Below are 10,434 nucleotides of genomic sequence, written 5' to 3' on the forward strand. Positions count from 1 at the left end.
TAAGTTCTTAGTTATCATAGTTGCAGGAGGAGGCTATCCCCCTGCACTGCAAGATGAGCCAGTAGGGAAGAAGACAAGCATGGATGTACAGGCAGCTTTTCCTGAGGCTCCAGAAGAAAAGGACAATCCACCTTCCATGGAAGAAGGGATGCGCAACTCAGGAAGAGTACAAAGATGTTTTTAGGATGTGCAGGGATAAAATTTGAAAGGCAAAAGCCCAGCTTGAATTCAACTTGGCCGTGGAGGTTAAAGAGAACAAAAAACATTTTTACAAATGTGTTAACAGTAAGGGGAGGGCTAAGGAGAATCTCCATCTTTTATCGGATGCAGTGGGGAACATGACTGCTGAGGGTAAGGAAAGGACTGCTGAGAAGCGGTGTGCTCGGGAGCACGTAGCTAATGATTTACTAATGGTTTACGATGTAATCTTAGATAAAAGGGGCAAGTTATACTTGCATGGAATATGGTGTTTCTAGTAGAGTTCTGTACTTAACAACATGTACTGTACACGAAATTAGCCTGGGTAACGGTATTGTTCTCTTATACGCTTGGTTGCATAGACCTTGTATCCCTGGAAGCAAGTATGCTATATAAGATGGTATGTTGCTACAATAAAGTCGGACGCATCTCATATTGAGTTGATCTTGCGTTCCCCACGCCAGACCCGGAGGGCAACCCTTTTGGGGAAACTTGGGGCGTTCCCCAACAACTGGCGCCCGAACAGGGACCAACGAGGCCAGGGATTACTGGACAGAGACCCTACCCAGGGTGTGTGACGGGCGGACTGCATAACCTCCGTTGCATTTTCGGCAGCAGTGGAGTCTTAGGTTTAACGGGGGAGGACCGGTGGTTGCGGAGCCGCGGGGCACGGAGGCCAGCCAGATACCCCTCTCTTCGCACTGGATTAGGCATGCATCACGTCGCGAGGATGGAGCGGGAGGTAGCCCAACAGCTTTTATTGCACTTTTTAGAAAAGCAGTTGCTTTCGTTACGCTTCTCAGAAAAGCAGTATTCAGTGGGTGCATTTTTGCACACCGGGACATTGTTTAATGTCAAGGAGTGGCGAAAGTTGGGCGATACGCTATGGGATCATGTGACTGATGATCATAAAGAGGCAAAGAAGTTAATGAAACCGTGGCGAGAAATTATTAATTGTATTAAGCGCCACAAGGTGGAACAGGATGTTGCGGATCAGGCAGCTAAGCAACTGGGGTTATCAATGCCTGTGGCACAGGGGGGTACTCAAGATCGGCCGTACCCTTCCTTAGGCATACCTGTTTCGGTGAAAAATATGGATAGTATTGTTCCCTCTGCTCCTGTTACTGCTGTTGCAGAGGACCCTGAGTCCGAACCCGATTTGTTTCCCCCAGGAGAGGGTAATGGAGATTTATCCCCTCCTTTGCCTCCACCCCCGCCTTCTCCCAATGAGGTGTGTTTGCCTGGGGGCGCAACGTCTGCCGTATCGGTTGGTTGCCCAAAATGGGCTAACATAGCTCGGCAGGCGGTGGGATACAGAGATGCAGTGCACCATGGATAAACCGGTAGCGCACTGGTTACTTACTTTTTACAAAAGCGAATGGACCTTTTTATTCTCTCTAAGAGAGGTGAAGCAGTCCGATCAAAGGACTTGGAGCAGTTGCTGAGCTGGGCTAAGGCTCGGGGCTGCGTGAAAGATGTGGAGCTGGTATTCTCCACAGCGGAGTGGATTAGTTTTGCTTGGGAACTATGGGGAGCTCTTTAATGAAGGAGCAACAAGTAAATCTCAAAGAAGTACAGAGAATTTTACAGTTTCAGAATCGAACTGTATCTACCTCAGCATTAGTTACTTTACTTAAATGGGTAAGCAAAAACGCCTCTGAGTTTTCGAAATCTGGGTTTTCTTTTGATGGGGCAGTTTTTGGGACAAAGTTTGCATAAGACTCTGGAATGCTGAAATTACAGCTGCGAAGCTTTTGCCTGTTTGACGCTGAATCTCAGCAGCACTCAAATAAGTTCAACAGGGAAGGACGAACCCCTCCCCCAGTCGGGGAGAAGAAAGAGTGCAGCCCTCAGAGAACGCCGCCACCACTGCTGTGAGGCGCCCACAGCACCTGTGGCTGCAGTCCACTCCAGATTTTCCCTGCCTCGCGACCGCCCTCTGTAACCCCCGCCCCACGCCGTTTGCCGTTCTGCTTCTGCTGCCCATATGTAATTTTGTTAAAGACAAGGATGGACTGCAACTAGAGAAGTTTTTTGATCCTAGTCCAGTAGATCCGCAGAACAAACTGGATTTCTCCCTCCTGACAACATACCGCTACTAAAAAGATTTGGACTGGATTCCTGTGCATTCCTTTGTTTTTCTAACTGCTATGGCTGACTATACTGGACAAATATCCACTCTTCCCCCCTAACTAACTCTTTGTATGTTACAGGTGTCAAACCACATGGCTGCAATTTATTCTTAAAAGAAAAAGGGGGGAAGTACGGGAGACATGCCACAAGAGAGATTAAGTAAGACTTTGCTTGTGTTGAAATTTTTGGATTATCTAGGTTACTGTGTGCTGCTTCTACTTTAATAGTAGACAAAATGTGAATTGAACAGGATTTGATGCTAGGGAATGGCTCTTTTAGTATAATTTTACCACCTCATTGTCAGTAATTCTTGGTTATGATGTTATTAGCCTATCAATTAACATTTTCTTAATTTGTGAAGGCAAAACCTGGAAAGGAATCCCAGTCAAAGAGATGACCTGTACCATAGAATGATTAACTGTTTTTCATCCCACTAGTCAGGATTTTAAAAATATGACTACGCATCACTTGAGACAGAGGTGTACGCTATCTTACTTTGATTCCACATGTGATTCTGATATAGGATTCTGGAGTATTGCCTAACAGATTTTTTGTTCATTGGTCCCTCCAATTGGCAACTATATCTGGGGCCAAAACGCCCCTCACTATAGAATGATATTGGGATACAATGAAGTATTCTGATAGTTTTAAGGGAACTGACAGTTGAGTCTATAGTTACAAATATTTTGTTTCGTAGGGAGAGCTGACCTTAGTAGCTTGTTTTGCTTTGTGAACAGGTGTTCCACTTGGGCTCTGTATATAGCACTGGCCATGCGGATGCAGTGTACAAATGGAAAAACCCTGTAGACCCTGAGAAGAATAAAAGCAGGAGAGAGTCTGTGGTGGGTGAGAGAGGAAGGGTGCACTTTGAAGCAGGGGACGCCCTGCTGGCACTGCCTATCGCATCCACCGTTGGCGTGTTTCTTCTCTCTCCTTTCTGGTAGTTTGTCACCTTTCAAGGGTCAATAAGTAATAATGCACTAGCTTAGGGAGTTTCTGACTGCTGCTTAGGGGATTATCTAGAATGGATGCCTGTGTGTGTGTGAGTGTGTGTATGTTGACTGGAACTCATGACCTTCTGCTTGAAGTTTTGAGTGCATGGTTTGCTTGTCTCTGCTCCTGAGGCATCCTGTCTTTCAGATCCAAAGGTGCCCTGAAACAGCACTCCTCAGCTTTAGCCACACTCACCAAGTTAGGATGCTAGCCAGCTAAGGGAAGTAATGCCCCTAGTACTCAATGACGTTGTAGAACCACTGATTTTCTATTAGTCCAAAAGCATGACTGTGAGCACTTTAAAAGCCTGTGTTGTACAAATTTTAGTGATCATTCAAAATCAATATGTCAGAGTATACAAAAGCGGAAGATCTTCTCTAATCAGTTACAGGTACATACAGTATGAGACCCTCAGGGATTCTTTTCCAGGTTGCAGTAACTTGGGCCATGGGCCAAAGAAGTGTTCATTCTTTTTAACGGGTTTAACAGTATTTCTTGTCATTATACTTTTTGCCTTGTATCTTTTCTTATGTTTAGTGTGTTGTCAATCAAGGTTTTGACTGAGTTATGATGGTTATATTATTAATATGATTAGTGCTATTATAGCCTCTCAGAGGACACACCGCTCTCCTCAACTACTTGACAGTACCTGTTCTGATGAAGTTCAACTTTGGAGTGTGACTGCTAGAATTTTCGCCTCATTTCTAGCCCCAGGAGTTGCTGCCGCCCAAGCCTTGAAACAGATTGAACGCCTAGCTTGCTGGACTGTTAAACAGAGCAATCATACTTCAGAGATCCTCATAGAAATGTTAGAAGATATGAACAGCCTTTGCCATGCAGTGCTGCAGAATCGAGCCGCGATAGACTTTCTTGTACTTGCTCAAGGGCATGGCTGTAAAGATTTTGATGGAATGTGTTGTTTTAATCTTTCTGATCATAGCGAATTGATTCAAAAGCAAATTCATTGGTTGCTTAATCACACTCGATCCATTACTAAGGATCATAATCCTATTGATGATTGGTTGCGATCTCTGTTTCCAGGCCCTACTCCTTGGGTTTATGATATTATTAAGGAAGGTGTTAAATGGGTTTTAATCATTATTTTAATTGTGATAGTTGCCAGAATATTGTATAGTTGTCTGCTATGTGCTACCACGCCAAAGGCTGCACTTGTTGTGACTGACAACAAGGATTCAGACATCATTCTTGATTGGCTACAAGATCAAGGGGGCACAATCCAAGGGATTGTTTTGCTTTACAGCCCTAAAAGAAAAAGGGGGGAAATGTTGGAGAGCAGGTTGCTTGGGAGCACATAGCTAATGATTGACTAATGATTTACCAATGATGTAATCTTAGATGTGTGGAGTGTGGAGTTTTGCAGAGTGTTCTAGTGTATTCAGTATCCATAGTACTCTGTATCCGTAGTGTTGTAGTTAACAACATATCCCATATATGGAGATAACTCGGGCAACGATATTGTTAGCGTGCGCGTTGCATAGAGCTTGTATCCCTGGACCTTGTATCCCTGGAAGCAAGTATGCTATATAAGATGGCATGTTGCTACAATAAAGTTGGAAGCTACTCATATTGAGTTGGTACTGCTTTCCCCACACCAGACCCGGAAGGCAACCCTTTTGGGGAAACCTGGGGCGTTCCCCAACAGGTGATGCCAAGCTGAGTTGTGCAGTTGACAAAATAGAAGAAAGGAATGCCAGCCACAAGGACTTGAACAAGCTTAAAAAAGTGGGGCCACGTGAACTTAATGAAGTTCAACAAGGCCAAGGGTAAGGTGTTGCACTTCGATGCAGGCAATTCCAGATATGAGTGCAGACTGGGAGAAGAACTCACAGCAGTGTTCACTTGCAGCCTGGAGGGTCAACTTCATCCTGGGATGAATCAAAAGAGGGGTGGCCAGCAGGGAGAGGGCGGATTGTCCTCCTCTACTCTGCCCTTGTGAGGATCCTTCTGGAGTACTGCATCCAGGCCTGGTGCAATCACTACAGGAGGGATGTGGAGCTGTTTGAGTAACTCCAGAGGAGGGTCACAAAGATGATCAAAGGACAGGAGAACCTCTCATATGAAAAACGGTTGAGGGAGCTGGGCTTGTTCAATCTAGGGAAGAGAAGGCTCCGGGAAGACCTCATTGCAGTCTCTCAGAACTTGAAGGCAGCCCAGAGGCAGGAGTCAGACCAACGTTTTACACGGTCTGCTAGTGATAGGGCAAGGAGAAAAGGCTTTAAACTAAAAGAGGTGGGATTTAGATCAGCTATCAGAAGGAATTTTTTTCACATATGTTGGTTAGATACTGGAACAGGTTGTCCAGAAAAGTTTCGGATGTCCCATCCCTGGAGGCATTCAAGGCCAGACTGAATGGCAACCTGGTCTAGTGGGTTGCAACCCTGCTCACATCAGAAAGCTGGAAGTAGATGATCTTTATGGTCTCTTCCAACCCAAGCAATTCTATGATTCTATGATATGTTCAGTGAGATACAAATAAATTTCAGAAGCACTTTATAGGGATGAAAGTAAAAGGAATTTCACTTTTGTATTTTAACTTGATTTTCAAACAAATGAAATGTAGTTTATCACTATGCATTACAAAAATTTTAATGGCAATATCTCATCATGCTGAGGTCAGGAAAAATCTGTATGACAATGATGATGAAAGGGGTGGAATTGTTTTAATAGAATTTTTTTCCTAGATTTCAAAGCTTGCCCAGCAGCACTAGGATGGGCTGCTCAGCCACATCCACTTACCTATTCTATTTTCTGCAATATTTTGATTCTCATGTGTGTCTATGCCATTCTTACCAGTCTCTAACAATAGCTTGCAGCAATTAAGATGAATTAATTATTTCTTTGTTACAAATTCAATTAACTCTAATTTCCAGGAGAAAAAAAGATAAAGATTTATATTGCTTATGTGGGAGATAAAAACTGCACAATAAAATTTAATTGTTCCCTTCTGAAGTGTAAGAGCAATATGTATGTCTAAAATTGCAGCAGAAAGTTCACTGAACTTAATAGACAAAAAAAAAGTCTCAAGTAGTTGTTCTTCTGTAGTTAATTTAGCTGTAATTCTTTCTTACTCTGAGTGATTCAGACTCAGTTACTGTATCACACCCACGAGCACACATAACAAGTAAGTTATAATAATAAGTGTTCACTTTGTGGTGAAGATTTTTATTTCTCCTTGACCTGTATTTAGTTTCCCTGATATTGTATAAGTTGGTAGGTGCACTGAGCCTTTGTTTTGACTACTTAATCATGTGCACAGTTTTAAACACCTAAGTAATTGTGTTGATTATTGAATCCAGGGCACCTATGATTCACCATTTGTGAGCAAGGCAGGGAATAGCAATCAGATGGTAAGGGCATAGCTCACCTTTGATACAATTTTCCTACATGACTCTTAGTGAAAATACTTACAATATGCCTTACATTTGTCCTCAAAACACTATGACTTTTGCCACAGAGGTATTCTGAAAATGCATTCTTTGAAGCTTTTGAGGCATTGAAATACTAATTTAATAGTTTCCACAGATAAACTAGTAATAAAACTGAATAGGGTTAACTGAAATAGACCTAACTTCATTGAGAACAGGTGGTAAAAAAACCTTCCCTTCAATGCTTCTTAAATGTTTCGAGAATGCTTGAAAGAAATTAGTTAGGAAATTAGCCTGCTCTCCAGTGAAAAGGTATTTATGTATAAAAAAGATGCAGTAAGCTAAATGGTCCTTCTTAGAACTGCCCTTGGAAAAGAATGGCCATGTATTGTGAGCCGTTATTAAAATATGCTTCTGACTCAGCAATGCAGGTATACTTCCAAAAAAAACCATCTTATTGGGACAGTACTGAAGAATACCAGTGATCACTAGTGGCAAAATTTAAATACAGTGAACAGATAACTTTCCCTTCTCCATCAATACACGGAGACAAGTATATACAGGTCTGCACATATAAGCATGTACAAATGTGCATGTGTACAAATGTATGTACATATCCATTTAGCTAATTACCCACCAGTTCTATTCAGAATGATTTTCAAAGAAAATTGGATGTTTTAATTCTTGCATGTTGAATGTTCTCAATTGCACAACATTTCCTAAATTTCTGCTTTCCTTGGAAAATGTGTTTTATATTTGCACAGGGAAGAACAAATGAAAGAGTTTGCTGAACTCATATAATGATGAGAAATAAAATATTTTCATCCAAACATCCAAGTCTGTTGCAAGAGTGCATTTTCTCTGATGTAAACAATTGGGACAGCTGTGCTCCTGTGCATCCACTTTTCTTCATGAAACTTTATCACAATATATAACACAAAACATATTTTGGTCTGAGATAATGAGAATATTAGCAGGAAGACAAAAACCCTTAACAAAAAGGCTTCTCCTTATTGTTTGTCTTTGGGACTTTTTTTTGGCCCATACATGCACATGCATACATACCTGCAAGGATTCATTTATATGTATGATGTTTGATAAGGAGCTCCTTGCTCCTTTTTATTTAATTTTTCAGAAATTCTAGTTCATACAGACAGATACGAAATGGATATGCTTCCTTTTTGTTTTGCCTCTGAAAACTGAATTTTGTTATAGTCAGTTCAGAACTAGAACATATGAAATACTATTACTTTTTCTTTTATGTAATTCCATATAAAAAGTAATAATCTTCTTCATAATTCTGGACATCAAAGCTAGTAAAACTGTGGGAACCAGTGCTAATAAGAAGGCATAATTTGTATCAGTCACATTAACAGGCTTTTGTGAAAAAAATATATAAATGAATAAGAAAATACAATGATTTTTTTATATAACTTCCAGATTTAATTTTGTGGACTAAATACTAAAATATGCTCAGATTTGTTGTAAGCATTTGTATAGCTTTTTGGTCTCTGTTCTTTTGAAATTTCAGCCTTTTCTTGGCCTACATGCCATAGCAAAAGTTAACTTTTAACACCTAAAAGGCAAAGGTCACTATTCCTTGGAGAAGGGGATATTTCTTGTCTGTCTGATGAGGCAGTGATATGGAGTGGGACAGGCCCAGGCAGAGGCTGGAGGGGATGTTGTGGCAGCCACAAGGGTCTCTGATGAGGAGGAATCTGCAAGTCCAATTCCTGACACTGAGTCCTGGACCAGCCTGAGCATCAGGTTGTGCCTGCACCTTTGGGATTACAGGCAAGAAGGTAACTGCTGTGCTATCAGTATCAGAGGCCTCAGTAAAGTAATTCATCAAATTACTGAGCAGGTAAGGAGGAATGGGACTCTGCACCAGGAATGGTACTTGACTGGGTAGCCAGATAAATGGTGCAAATTTATAGGCAGGTTTCAGATAAGTGTAAAGTAAAACAGGGAAATTAGGGTAATATTGTTTTACTGGTTTCTTTTCTCCATTTCCACTGCAGATATTAAGCACAAAATTTTACCTTATTTTTTTATGAGCAACACAGAATCACAGAATCATAGAGGGTGGAAGTGACCGCTGAAGATCAACTAGCCCAACCCAACTGCTCAGGCAGTTTCCCTAGAGAAGTTTCCCATAGGATAGTGTTCATGTGGATTTCGAATATCACCAGAGAAGGAGACTCCACAACCCCCTGGGTAGCTTGTTCCTATTTTCAGAGTAAATAAGATTTTCCCATGTTCAGATGAAACTTCATGTGTTCCAGTTTGTGCTCGTTGCTCCTTGTCCTATTGCTGGGCACCACTGAGAAAAGCCTGACCTCATCCTCTGGACAACTGCCCTGTATTTGTAACAGTGTTGATATGTTCCCCTCTCAGTCACCTCTTCTGCAGACTAAATATCCCCAAGTTATTCAGCCTTTCCTCATAAGAGAGATGCTCCAGGCTCCCAATCATCTTTGTGGACCCCAACCGAACTCTCTCAAGAAGTTCCCTGTCTTTCCTGAACTAGAGAGCACAGAACTTCAGATGTGGCCTCACCAGGGCAGACTAGAGACTTGCTGGTCATGCTCTTTTTTAATGTATGCCAGCATACCATTGGCCACCTTGGCCACAAGGGCACACTGCTGGCTCATGGCCAACCTGTCATCCACCAGGCACTGCTTCTCTGCAAAACTCCTCTCCAGGAGGTCCCCTAATCTGTTCTGATGCATATGGTTATTCCTCCACTGGTGAAAGACCCTACTTTTACCCTTGTTGAATCTCATTAGATTCCTCTCCTCCCACGTCTCCAGCCTGTCCAGGTCTTGCTGCATGGCAGCATGGCCCTGTGGTGTGTCAGCCACTCTGTCCAGCATCAGCAAACTTCTGAGGGTTCATTCTATTCCTACATCCAGATCACTGATGAAGATGTTGAACAAGACTAGACAGAGCACTGACCCCTGGGGATCACTGCTAGCTCCAGTCTCCACCTAGACTTTGCAACTCTGATCACAACCTTCTGAGCTCTTCTAGTCAGACAGTTCTCAATCCTCAAGCCTCTCTCCACTCATCTATCCCACACTTCCTAAGGTTACCTTACAAGGCTGCTTTTGGAAACAGAGTCAAAAGCCTTGCTGAAGTCAAAATACAAAATATCCACTGTTCTCCCCTTATCTACCTGACTAATCTTGACATCATAGGAGGATACCTGATTGGTCAAGCATGATATCCCATTTGTGAATCCATGTTGACTACACCTGGTAGCCTTCTTTTCTTCCACTTGCTTTGACAGGACATCCAGAATAGGCTGTTCCATCACCTTCCCGGAGAGAGAGGAGAGGCTGGCTGTCCTATAGTTTCCTAACTCCTCCTCCTTGTCCTTTCTGATCACCTGCAGCCCCCTCTGCACTTGTGAGTGCATCCCATTGGAGCCCATGGATTTGCGTGCTGAGTTTGCCTAGATGATCTCTGAACAGATTCTCCTCAAACAAGGGGAAATCTTTCTTTCTCCAGACTCTCTCTCTTACCTCCAGGGTCTGGGATTCCTGAGAGGCAGTGTTAGCCGTGAAGATTGAAGCAAAGAAGGAATTCAATAACTCCTCCTTCTCAGTGTCTTCCACTGTCAGGTCATCCACCTCATTCAGCCGTGGGCCCACATTTTCCATCATCTTCCTTTTGCTATTGGCATAAAGAAACCCTTCTTGCTGTCCTTGACCTTCCTCAC

This window comes from Numida meleagris, chromosome Z (genome assembly GCF_002078875.1).
Source record: "Numida meleagris isolate 19003 breed g44 Domestic line chromosome Z, NumMel1.0, whole genome shotgun sequence".
Classification (NCBI taxonomy): Eukaryota; Metazoa; Chordata; class Aves; order Galliformes; family Numididae; genus Numida; species Numida meleagris.